This window comes from Scyliorhinus torazame, chromosome 20 (assembly GCF_047496885.1).
Source record: "Scyliorhinus torazame isolate Kashiwa2021f chromosome 20, sScyTor2.1, whole genome shotgun sequence".
NCBI lineage: Eukaryota > Metazoa > Chordata > Chondrichthyes > Carcharhiniformes > Scyliorhinidae > Scyliorhinus > Scyliorhinus torazame.
Window position 1 is genome coordinate 32,806,255 of NC_092726.1, and position 9,883 is coordinate 32,816,137.

At 51.9% G+C, this 9,883-nt stretch overlaps 2 non-coding genes across 2 annotated transcripts; both read right to left on the reverse strand.

Annotated features, from left to right (window-relative positions):
- Positions 1 to 2,089: 2,089 nt before the first annotated feature.
- Positions 2,090 to 2,274, reverse strand: LOC140397305 (U2 spliceosomal RNA). Its single transcript, XR_011936809.1, has one exon. It is a non-coding gene; the product is annotated as a U2 spliceosomal RNA (small nuclear RNA).
- A 6,145-nt stretch (positions 2,275 to 8,419) lies between these two features.
- On the reverse strand, positions 8,420 to 8,609 carry LOC140397105 (U2 spliceosomal RNA). Its single transcript, XR_011936702.1, has one exon. It is a non-coding gene; the product is annotated as a U2 spliceosomal RNA (small nuclear RNA).
- Positions 8,610 to 9,883: the final 1,274 nt, after the last annotated feature.

The window sequence follows — 9,883 nt, forward strand, 5'->3', positions numbered from 1 at the left end:
CTCATCGGATGAGGTGTCGGCGCTAAGTGCGCCGGCTGAGAGGTGTCGCTTTTTGCCGCTACCCCTCGGGGGGTTCTTCAGTTTGTTTTTTTGTTTCCGCTTTCGTTTGTCCCTGTTCACTGTTTCCCAGGGCTCTTTATTCTTTGTCCCATCCTCTTCCTCTTCCATTGAGTGTTCCTCATCAGATGGGGCTGGGGTTGGATTGTCAGGAGGTGCTGGGGCCTCTTCTTTTTGTTGGGGGCCCTTTTGTTGCTTTTCCTCATTCTGAGCCGTGGTGTCTTTTTCGGTGGAGGGTGTATGCACCTCCTCTCTGGTCGCCTTTTTAACTCCGCTGCTGATGATTTCAGCGTATGTCGCCCCGCGTTTCGGGCAGGCCCTGTAAAGATGGCCGGCCTCCCCACACAGGTTGCAGCACTTGTCTTCTTTGCAGTCCTTAGTCATGTGTCCCTCCTGCCTGCAGTTCTTGCAGAAGGTCACACTGCAGTTTGCGGCAACATGCCCCGTTTTGCCACAGGTGTGGCATACTCGTGGCTGTCCCACGTAGTAGAGGTAGCCACGATTTACTCCAATAGCGAAATTGGAGGGGGGATGCAGGATGGCTCCGTTGCTGTCCGTTCTTAGGGTCACCTTGACCTGGTGCTCACTTGTCCAGATGCCGAAGGTGTCTTTCACTTGCACGCTGTCACTTTTCAGCTCAGCGTACCTGGCGAGGAACGTGAGCACATCAGATACAGGGACGTGGGGGTTGTACGTGTGCAGTGTAACAACCCGATTTCGCTGTGCCGGTAGCGTAAACAGAGGTTCCGCAGTCAGGATCGACAAGGGACTCTGGTTACCTTTTTCCTTGAAGACGTTCAAGAATTTGATGCACGCTGCGACGCTCTTGAAGGTGACATCAAAGAAACCATTCTTGGGGAAGTTTTGCAAGCAGAAGATCTCTGTTGCTTTAAACCCACAGCACTCGAGCAGCACCTTCTTCACGAAGTGTTTCCGGTCCAAAGGTGACTCTCCATTCGTTTTCTTCACTGTGACTCGGACAGTGTTTCGCACGCCCCAGCCTGGTGGTCGGGATGCAGCTGCATCCATAGCTCGTACGTTGGGTGTGAAACTGTATCGGCGTTAGGCCTAAACCCGAGGTTTAGGCCAGCATGTAGATCCACCAATAGCAGCCAAGCTCCAAACGTTTCTTCTTGGACGACTTCAATCCCTCCGAGTTCTCCAATCCACGATCGTCATCGAAATCCTCAGCTTCCCTCGATCAAATGAGACTACACTTGATCTTAACCAAAAGGCCGAGAAGCGATAGCCCATATTTTCCGGCAATGGCTCTTGTCCTCCTCGTCCACCGACATTCAGGTGCACCTTGCTGCGCTCGACTGTGCTTTGGAACTTTTAGTCTACGCTCACTGTTGGTCAAGAAACCTCCAGCTTGGCCGAGCACGGTGGAGTCTGTGCATGCAGAACCAGTAAAACACAACAGGGAGACATCGTCTGGCAAGCCGTCCCCTGTCGTCACCAGGTGAAATGGAGACGCTGTGAAGGCCCAGTGACATCCAACGGAGGGAGTCGAAGTAATCTCCACCTTTGCCGAACAAAGGGCAATCCGTGCAAGCAGCAAGTACTGGCGGAATCCAACAGAGCGCAATCTCTAATCTCCCTGAGCTCCACCCTGGCGTGTTGGTCGTGGTGTCAGGAGAACGAAAAGAGACGCCGTGAAGGTGTACCTACATCCAAACAGGATGCCGTTCAGTCTGTCGCCACACTTCCCCGTTGTGCAGGATGAAGGGATGTGGTAACTGAAGTGAGGAGAAGGCAAGTCGGCATCCGAGGGTGAAGGTGAGTGGCCTGTAAAAAGCAGCAGGAAATCTGTGTGGCATATCAGCTGAAAACGGAGCCTGGCTGCCGCACGTCCGCGAGTCCATCGGCTCGCAACATTCGTGCACGAAGCTCCCGCCAGCAGAAAAGCTAGCAATGCTTTGGAGCTTGAAATGCCTTAAATTGGTCAGGATGAGGCAACTGGATAACAAAGAAAAGGGGTAGCCAGGTTTTGCAGCATTTTCTGCTTTTATACATTCTCGCCCCAAAGCAGGGTGAAGGCACCATTCCTGGAAGCACTGCAAGACCAGGTTGATGCGTGGAGCGGAAGGAGTTAGCCCCTGAACCATCTCCGAGTCCTAAAAATCAATTTAATATTCGGTCCCCAGATTGAGGACATATCAGATATTAAACTGATAAGAACAGATTTTTTTTTTTTTTTTTTATTCAAAAAAATATACTTTATTCATAAAAATTTATCATGAGCGTTACAGAAACATTTCAAATTGTCTTGACTGTACATTTCCGGCAGGGTTACATGTTGCCTTGACTTTCTTCCATTCAATTTTGATATTGTCGTACACATATCACTCTTTACATTACCATTCCTTCTTAAATATTTACAGTGGCATGTTTGTTTTATACATTGTAGTGTTGGTTGCCCCGACCGAGGGGCTTTACACTGTTACCCGCCCCTCGGTGTACATTTGCTGGAAAGACTTTACACAGTGGTCTTTCCCCATTGCGCCTTGGCGGCAGCTGCCCCAAGCTGGAGTGCGTCCCTCAGCACGTAGTCCTGGACCTTGGAATGTGCCAGTCTGCAACACTCGGTCGAGGACAATTCTTTGCACTGGAAGATCAGCAAGTTTCGGGCAGACCAAAGAGCGTCTTTCACCGAGTTGATGACCTTCCAGCAGCAGTTGATATTTGTCTCGGTGTGTGTCCCTGGAAACAGTCCGTGGAGCACAGAGTCCTGTGTCACAGATCTATTTGGGATAAACCTTGACAAATACCACTGCATCTCTCTCCAGACCTTCTTTGCAAAGGCACATTCCACAAGGAGGTGTGTGACCGTCTCATTTCCCCCACAGCCACTCCGAGGGCAGCGTGCATTGGTGCAGAGCCTTCGGGTGTGCATGAAGAATCTGACAGGGAGGGCCCTTCTCACCACCAGCCAAGCTAGGTCTTGGTGCTTGTTTGAAAGTTCTGGTGATGAGGCGTTCTGCCAGATGACTCTGGCAGTCTGCTCAGGGACCCATCCAACGTCCTCCACGGTCTCTTTTTCCCTGAGGGCCTCGAGGACATTACGTGCTGACCACTGCTTCATTGCCTTGTGGTCAAAGGTGTTTTCTTTCAAAAACTTTTCCACAAAGGACAGGTGGTACGGTACGGTCCAACTACTTGTAGCGTTCCGCGGCAATGAGGCCAGGCCCATCCTTCGCAACACCGGGGACAGGTAGAACCTCAGTATGTAGTGACACTTGGTGTTTGCATACTGGGGGTCCACGCACAGCTTGATGCAGCTGGACACAAAGGTGGCCAACAGGATGAGGGAGGCGTTGGGTACGTTCCGCCCTCCCTTCTCCAGAGGTTTGTACATGGTGTCCCTTCGGACACGGTCCATCTTGGATCGCCAGATAAATTTGAAGATGGCCCGGGTGACTGCTGTGGCGTAGGGTCGGGTTATGGGCCAGACCTGCGCCACGTACAGTAGCACCGAGAGTACCTCACACCTGATGACCAGGGTTTTGCCCGCAATGGAGAGGGAGCGTTGCTCCCACCAGCCCAGTTTCTGTCTTACCTTTCCTATGCGCTCCTCCCAGTTTTTGGTGCACGCCCCAGCAGCTCCGAACCATATCCCCAGCACCTTCAGGTAATCTGACCTGACAGTGAAGGGGACAAAGGACCGGTCGGCCCAGTTCCCAAAGAACATGGCCTCGCTCTTGCCCCGGTTTACCTTGGCTCCAGAGGCCAGTTCAAACTGGTCGCAGGTGGTTAAGAGCCTGCGTACAGACGCAGGATCCGAGCAGAAGACGGCAACGTCGTCCATGTACAGGGAGGCCTTGACTTGCATGCCTCCACTGCCTGGGATCGTCACTCCTCTTATGCCCGGATCCCTCCTGATGGACTCGGCAAAAGGTTCTATGCAGCACACAAAAAGGGCAGAGGAGAGAGGGCAGCCCTGCCTGACTCCAGATTTGATCTGGAACTTTTCTGATTCCCACCCATTGATTGAGACTGCGCTATAGATGTTTGTGTAGAGCAGTTTGATCCAATTGCGAATTCCCTCCCCAAACCCCATTTTGGAGAGCACATCCACCATGTAGGTGTGTGATATTCTGTCAAAAGCCTTCTCCTGGTCAAGGCTGATGAGGCAAGTGTCCACCCCCCTGTCCTGCACGTAGGCGATCGTATCCCTGAGTAGCGCGAGGCTATCAGAGATCTTCCTGCCGGGTACAGCACAGGTCTGGTCAGGGTGGATCACCGACTCCAGAGCAGACCTGACCCGATTGGCGATGACCTTTGCTAGAATTTTGTAGTCCACATTCAACAGTGAAATGGGTCGCCAATTTCGAATTTCTTCCCTTTCCCCCTTCTGCTTGTAGATGAGGGTGATGATGCCTTTCCTCATGGACTCTGACATGCTGCCTTCCAGAAGCATACTCTCGTACACTTCCAGCAGGTCTGGGCCCATCCAGTCCCACAGAGCCGAATACAACTCAACCGGTAAGCCGTCGCTTCCGGGAGTTTTACTCGTCTCGAAGGACTTGGCGGCCTTTGTCAGCTCGTCCAGAGTTAGTGGTTTGTCCAGGTTTTCCAGCTCGCTGTCGCCTATGACCTCCGTGATAGTCGACAGGAAGGTCTGGGAAACAGTGCTATCTGTTGGCTTCAGGTCATACAGTCCGGCATAAAAGGATTGGCTGATCCTCAGGATGTCAGACTGCGATGACTTTTCAGAGCCATCTTCTTCCTTCAGGCTGCTGATCACAGAGGTGTCTCTGTGCACCTTTTGGAAGAAGAAGCGTGAGCACTTTTCGTCCTGCTCCACGGAGCGGACTCTGGAACGGAAGATAACCTTGGAGGCCTCCGAGGTGTAGAGCGAGGCTTGCTGGCTCTTCACCTCTTGGAGATCCTCCTTGACATCCACCCCCATCGACTGCAGCTGGAGCAAATTTTGCATACTTTTCTGGAGCCTGGACATGACCCCTCGTCTCTCTCTCACCTTTTGAACGCCCTTGAGGATGAAAAACCTCTTGATATTCCCCTTGATTGCTTCCCACCAGAGATGTGGGGCCTCAAAGAGGGGTTTCACGGTTCTCCAACCTTTGTAATCCCTCCTGAGTTCCTCGATGTTCTCAGGGGTCAGCAGTTTTACATTTAGCTTCCACGTCCCCCTGCCTACCCCCTGGTCTTCCTGCAGGTGGCAGTCGGCCAGTAGGAGGCAGTGGTCAGAGAAGAACACCGGCGTTACGTCGGTGGACCTGACCGTGAAAGCTCGGGACACAAAAAAGAAGTCTATCCTGGAGCGGACGGACCCGTCTGGCCGTGACCACGTGTATCTACGCTGCGCGCCGTCTGCAGGGTTGCTGCAGACGTCGAGCAGCTTGGCGTCTTTTACCGTTTCCATCAGGAGTCTGGACGTAGCGTCTAGTTTGCTGTCGGCTTTGCTGGATCGTCCAGCCGCATCGATGATGCAGTTGAAGTCACCACCCAGGATGACCGGCTTGGAGGTGGCCAACAGCAGTGGGAGTTGCTGAAGAACTGCCAGCCGCTCACTTTTTACGGCCGGGGCGTACACATTAATAAGTCTGAGAGGGGTGTTTTTGTATTTCACGTCTGCTACGAGGAGGCGCCCGCCCACCACCTCCTTAACGTCGGAGATGGTGAAGTTGCCCCCCCGCAGCAGAATACCCAGGCCGGAGGAGCGGCAGTCGTTTCCTCCTGACCAGATGGATGGCCCGTGGGACCACCAGCTCGACCAGCGCCTGTAGTTGCTGAGGTGCGGAATTCCGCACTCCTGCAGGAACAGTAGGTCAGCTTTTACATTTGCCAAATAGTTGAGTGTGGCTACACACCGCGAAGTATCTTTGATGCTTCGCACATTTATGGATGCAATTTTTAAACCCATTATAAAAAAGATAGATTTACCAGTCTCAAGAGTCCAGAGTCTATACAGTTGGCTGTTCCAGCTGTTCGATGTTCCCCAGCATGCCGGTGGTGCTCGCAAACTTTAGCACAGTTGCAGGGCTGAGAAAGCTGTTCTGGTCCGTACTGGCCCCGTGATTTTGATGCAGATGCATTGGGGGGGTGATGTAGCCCTGGCGTTCGTCATGGCAGTCAGTAGGTGTTGGGGTTGCAGGCCGGTCTTCACCTGGGTTGTTGCTGCTCGTTACTATCGGGGGTTGGTCTGTGACCTTGTTTCCTTCCCGGTCGGTGGTCTGGGGGGTCTGTGCCTTCCGTTCCACGTTGGTGCTTTGCCTCTTTATTTGAGGCCGATTCTTGTCCTGTTTTCCCTCATCGGATGAGGTGTCGGCGCTAAGTGCGCCGGCTGAGAGGTGTCTCTTTTTGCCACTACCCCTCGGGGGGTTCTTCAGTTAGTTTTTTTGTTTCCGCTTTCGTTTGTCCCTGTTCACTGTTTCCCAGGGCTCTTTATTCTTTGTCCCATCCTCTTCCTCTTCCATTGAGTGTTCCTCATCAGATGGGGCTGGGGTTGGGTTGTCAGGAGGTGCTGGGGCCTCTTCTTTTTGTTGGGGGCCCTTTTGTTGCTTTTCCTCATTCTGAGCCGTGGTGTCTTTTTCGGTGGAGGGTGTATGCACCTCCTCTCTGGTCGCCTTTTTAACTCCGCTGATGATGATTTCAGCGTATGTTGCCCCGCGTTTCGGGCAGGCCCTGTAAAGATGGCCGGCCTCCCCACACAGGTTGCAGCACTTGTCTTCCTTGCAGTCCTTAGTCATGTGTCCCTCCTGCCTGCAGTTCTTGCAGAAGGTCACACTGCAGCTTGCGGCAACATGCCCCGTTTTGCCACAGGTGTGGCATACTCGTGGCTGTCCCACGTAGTAGAGGTAGCCACGATTTACTCCAATAGCGAAATTGGAGGGGGGATGCAGGATGGCTCCGTTGCTGTCCGTTCTTAGGGTCACCTTGACCTGGTGCTCACTTGTCCAGATGCCGAAGGTGTCTTTCACTTGCACGCTGTCACTTTTCAGCTCAGCGTACCTGGCGAGGAACGTGAGCACATCAGACACAGGGACGTGGGGATTGTACGTGTGCAGTGTAACAACCCGATTTCGCTGTGCCGGTAGCGTAAACAGAGGCTCCGCAGTCAGGATCGACAGGGGACTCTGGTCACCTTTTTCCTTGAAGGCGTTCAAGAATTTGATGCACGCTGCGACGCTCTTGAAGGTGACATCAAAGAAACCATTCTTTGGGAAGTTTTGCAAGCAGAAGATCTCTGTTGCTTTAAACCCACAACACTCGAGCAGCACCCTCTTCACGAAGTGTTTCCGGTTCAAAGGTGACTCTCCCTCCATTTTCTTTACTGTGACTCGGACAGTGTTTCGCACTCCCCAGCCTGGTGGTCGGGATGCAGCTGCATCCATAGCTCGTACGTTGGGTGTGAAACTGTATCGGCGTTAGGCCTAAACCCGAGGTTTAGGACAGCATGTAGATCCACCAATAGCAGCCAAGCTCCAAACGTTTCCTCTTTGACGACTTCAATCCCTCCGAGTTCTCCAATCCACGATCGTCATCGAGATCCTCAGCTTCCCTCGATCAAATGAGACTACACTTGATCTCAGCCAAAAGACCGAGAAGCGATAGCCATTATTTTCCGGCTATGGCTCTTGTCCTCCTCGTCCACCGACATTCAGGAGCACCTTGCTGCGCTCGACTGTGCTTTGGAACTTTTAGTCTACGGTCACTGTTGGTCAAGAGGCCTCCAGCTTGGCCGAGCACGGTGGAGTCTGTGCATGCAGAACCAGTAAAACACAATAGGAAGACATCGTCTGGCAAGCCGCCCCCTGTCGTCACCAGATTAAATGGAGACGCTGTGAAGTCCCAATGACACCCAACGGAGGGAGTCGAAAAAATCTCCACCTTTGCCGAACAAAGGGCAATCCGTGCAAGCAGCAAGTACTGGCGGAATCCAACAGAGGGCAATGTCTAGTCTCCCTGAGCTCCACCCTGGCGTGTTAGTCGTGGAGTCAGGAGAACGAAAAGAGATGCCGTGAAGGTATACCTACATCCAAATCAGGATGCCGTTCAGTCTGTCGCCACACTTCCCCGTTGTGCAGGATGAAGGGATGTGGTAACTGAAGTGAGGAGAAGGCAAGTCGGCATCCGAGGGTGAGAGTGAGTGGCCTGTAAAAAGCAGCAGGAAATCTGTTTGGCATATCAGCTGAAAACGGAGCCTGGCTGCCGCAAGTCCGCGAGCCCATAGGCTCACGACATTAGTGCGCGAAGCGCCCGCCAGCAGAAAAGCTAGCAATGCTCTGGAGCCTGAAAATGTTTTAATTGGTCAGGATGAGACAACTGGACAAGACAGAAGAGGGGAAGCCAGGTTTTGCGCCATTTTCTGCTTTTGCACTATTTGTGCCCAAAGCGGGGTGAAGGCACCATTCCTGGAAACATTGCAAGACCAGGTTGATGCCTGGAGCGGAGCAAGAAAGCCCCTGAACCATCTCCGTGTCCCAAAAATCAATTTAATATTCGGTCACCCGAAGGGGACATTCCAGATATTAAACTGATAAGAACAGATACTACACTTGATCTGAACCAAAAGGCCGAGATGCGATAGCCCATGTTTTCCGGCTATATCCAGAGTTATCCTTTTACCCTTAATGAGCTGGTAAAATTACTTAGGACGTTCGTTCATTTTACCTGCCTGTATCCTTTCTTGTACCGTTTTTGCTCTCCTAATTTCCTTAAGTTCCCAGTCCACATTGCGACCCCGGCCCCGGGTCACTGGCCGCGTGGAGTTTGCACGTTCTCCCCGGTTCTGCGTGAGTCTCACCCCACAACTCAAAGATGTGAGAGGTAGGTGGATTAGCCACCATAAATTGGAAAAATAATTGACTACTCTAAATTTTAAGAACTGTGTATTTCATTGTAAAACAAAAAAGAGGCTGTCAGAGACCCCAGAGATTGTCCTACACGGTGAATCTGTGCAGTGCAGAGTCCAGGAGGCTGCAATCCGGTGTCACAGTAGTTTGCACGCTTGCCTCAGCGCGCCAGCAACCCAGGTTCAATTCCAGCCTAGGATGTCTGTCCATGTGGAGTTTGCACTTTCTCTGACACGGTTTCCTCTGGGTTCTCTGTTTTCCTCCTACAGTCCAAATATGTGCAAGTCAGGTGGATTCGCCGTGCTAAATTGCCCTTTAGGTTAGTTTGGGTTGCGAGAATGTGGATAGGGTGGCGGTGTGGGCTTAAATAGGTTGCTCTTTCTAAGGGCTGGTGCAGACTCGTTGGGCCGAATGACCCGCCTTCCGCTCTGTCGGGATTCTATGATTCTATAAAGAATCGTAACCTGCATTCGAGCCTGACGTGGGATTTCGAAACAATCCAAGGCGAATGGCACAGGCAGATTGGCTTCTGAAGTACAGCTTGGGTCAGTGGGTGTGGACAGTGGTTGGGAAATGAAACACATACATGTTCGGCTGCAGGGCAGGTGCATGTGTCCGTTGGAGCACCAGGTTAGAACGGAAGAGCGAAATATTACTCCAGACTATATCTGGATGTGTTCAGCAGAGTGCACTGGGGACACGCAGATCTCGTACAGCTCAGCTTGATCTGTTTTTATGAACAATAGAGCCAAAAATGACACAGAAAAGTCAGTCCAAAGTATATCTCGACGTAGTGCACTGATGTGTGAACAGCAGTGTGGATAGGAAGGCAGAATTGTCCTTCTAAAGTTCACCAGCTTCTTCAATATAGAACAGTCGGCTGGATAGGAAAACAATTATTCTTCCTGAGCAATGCTGGATATGATATTGTGGAAAGTCCGGTGGATTGGGACACTAACTAAGGTGGGATTTATGCAGTCGAGCAATTGGGGGCAGAGGATCTATCC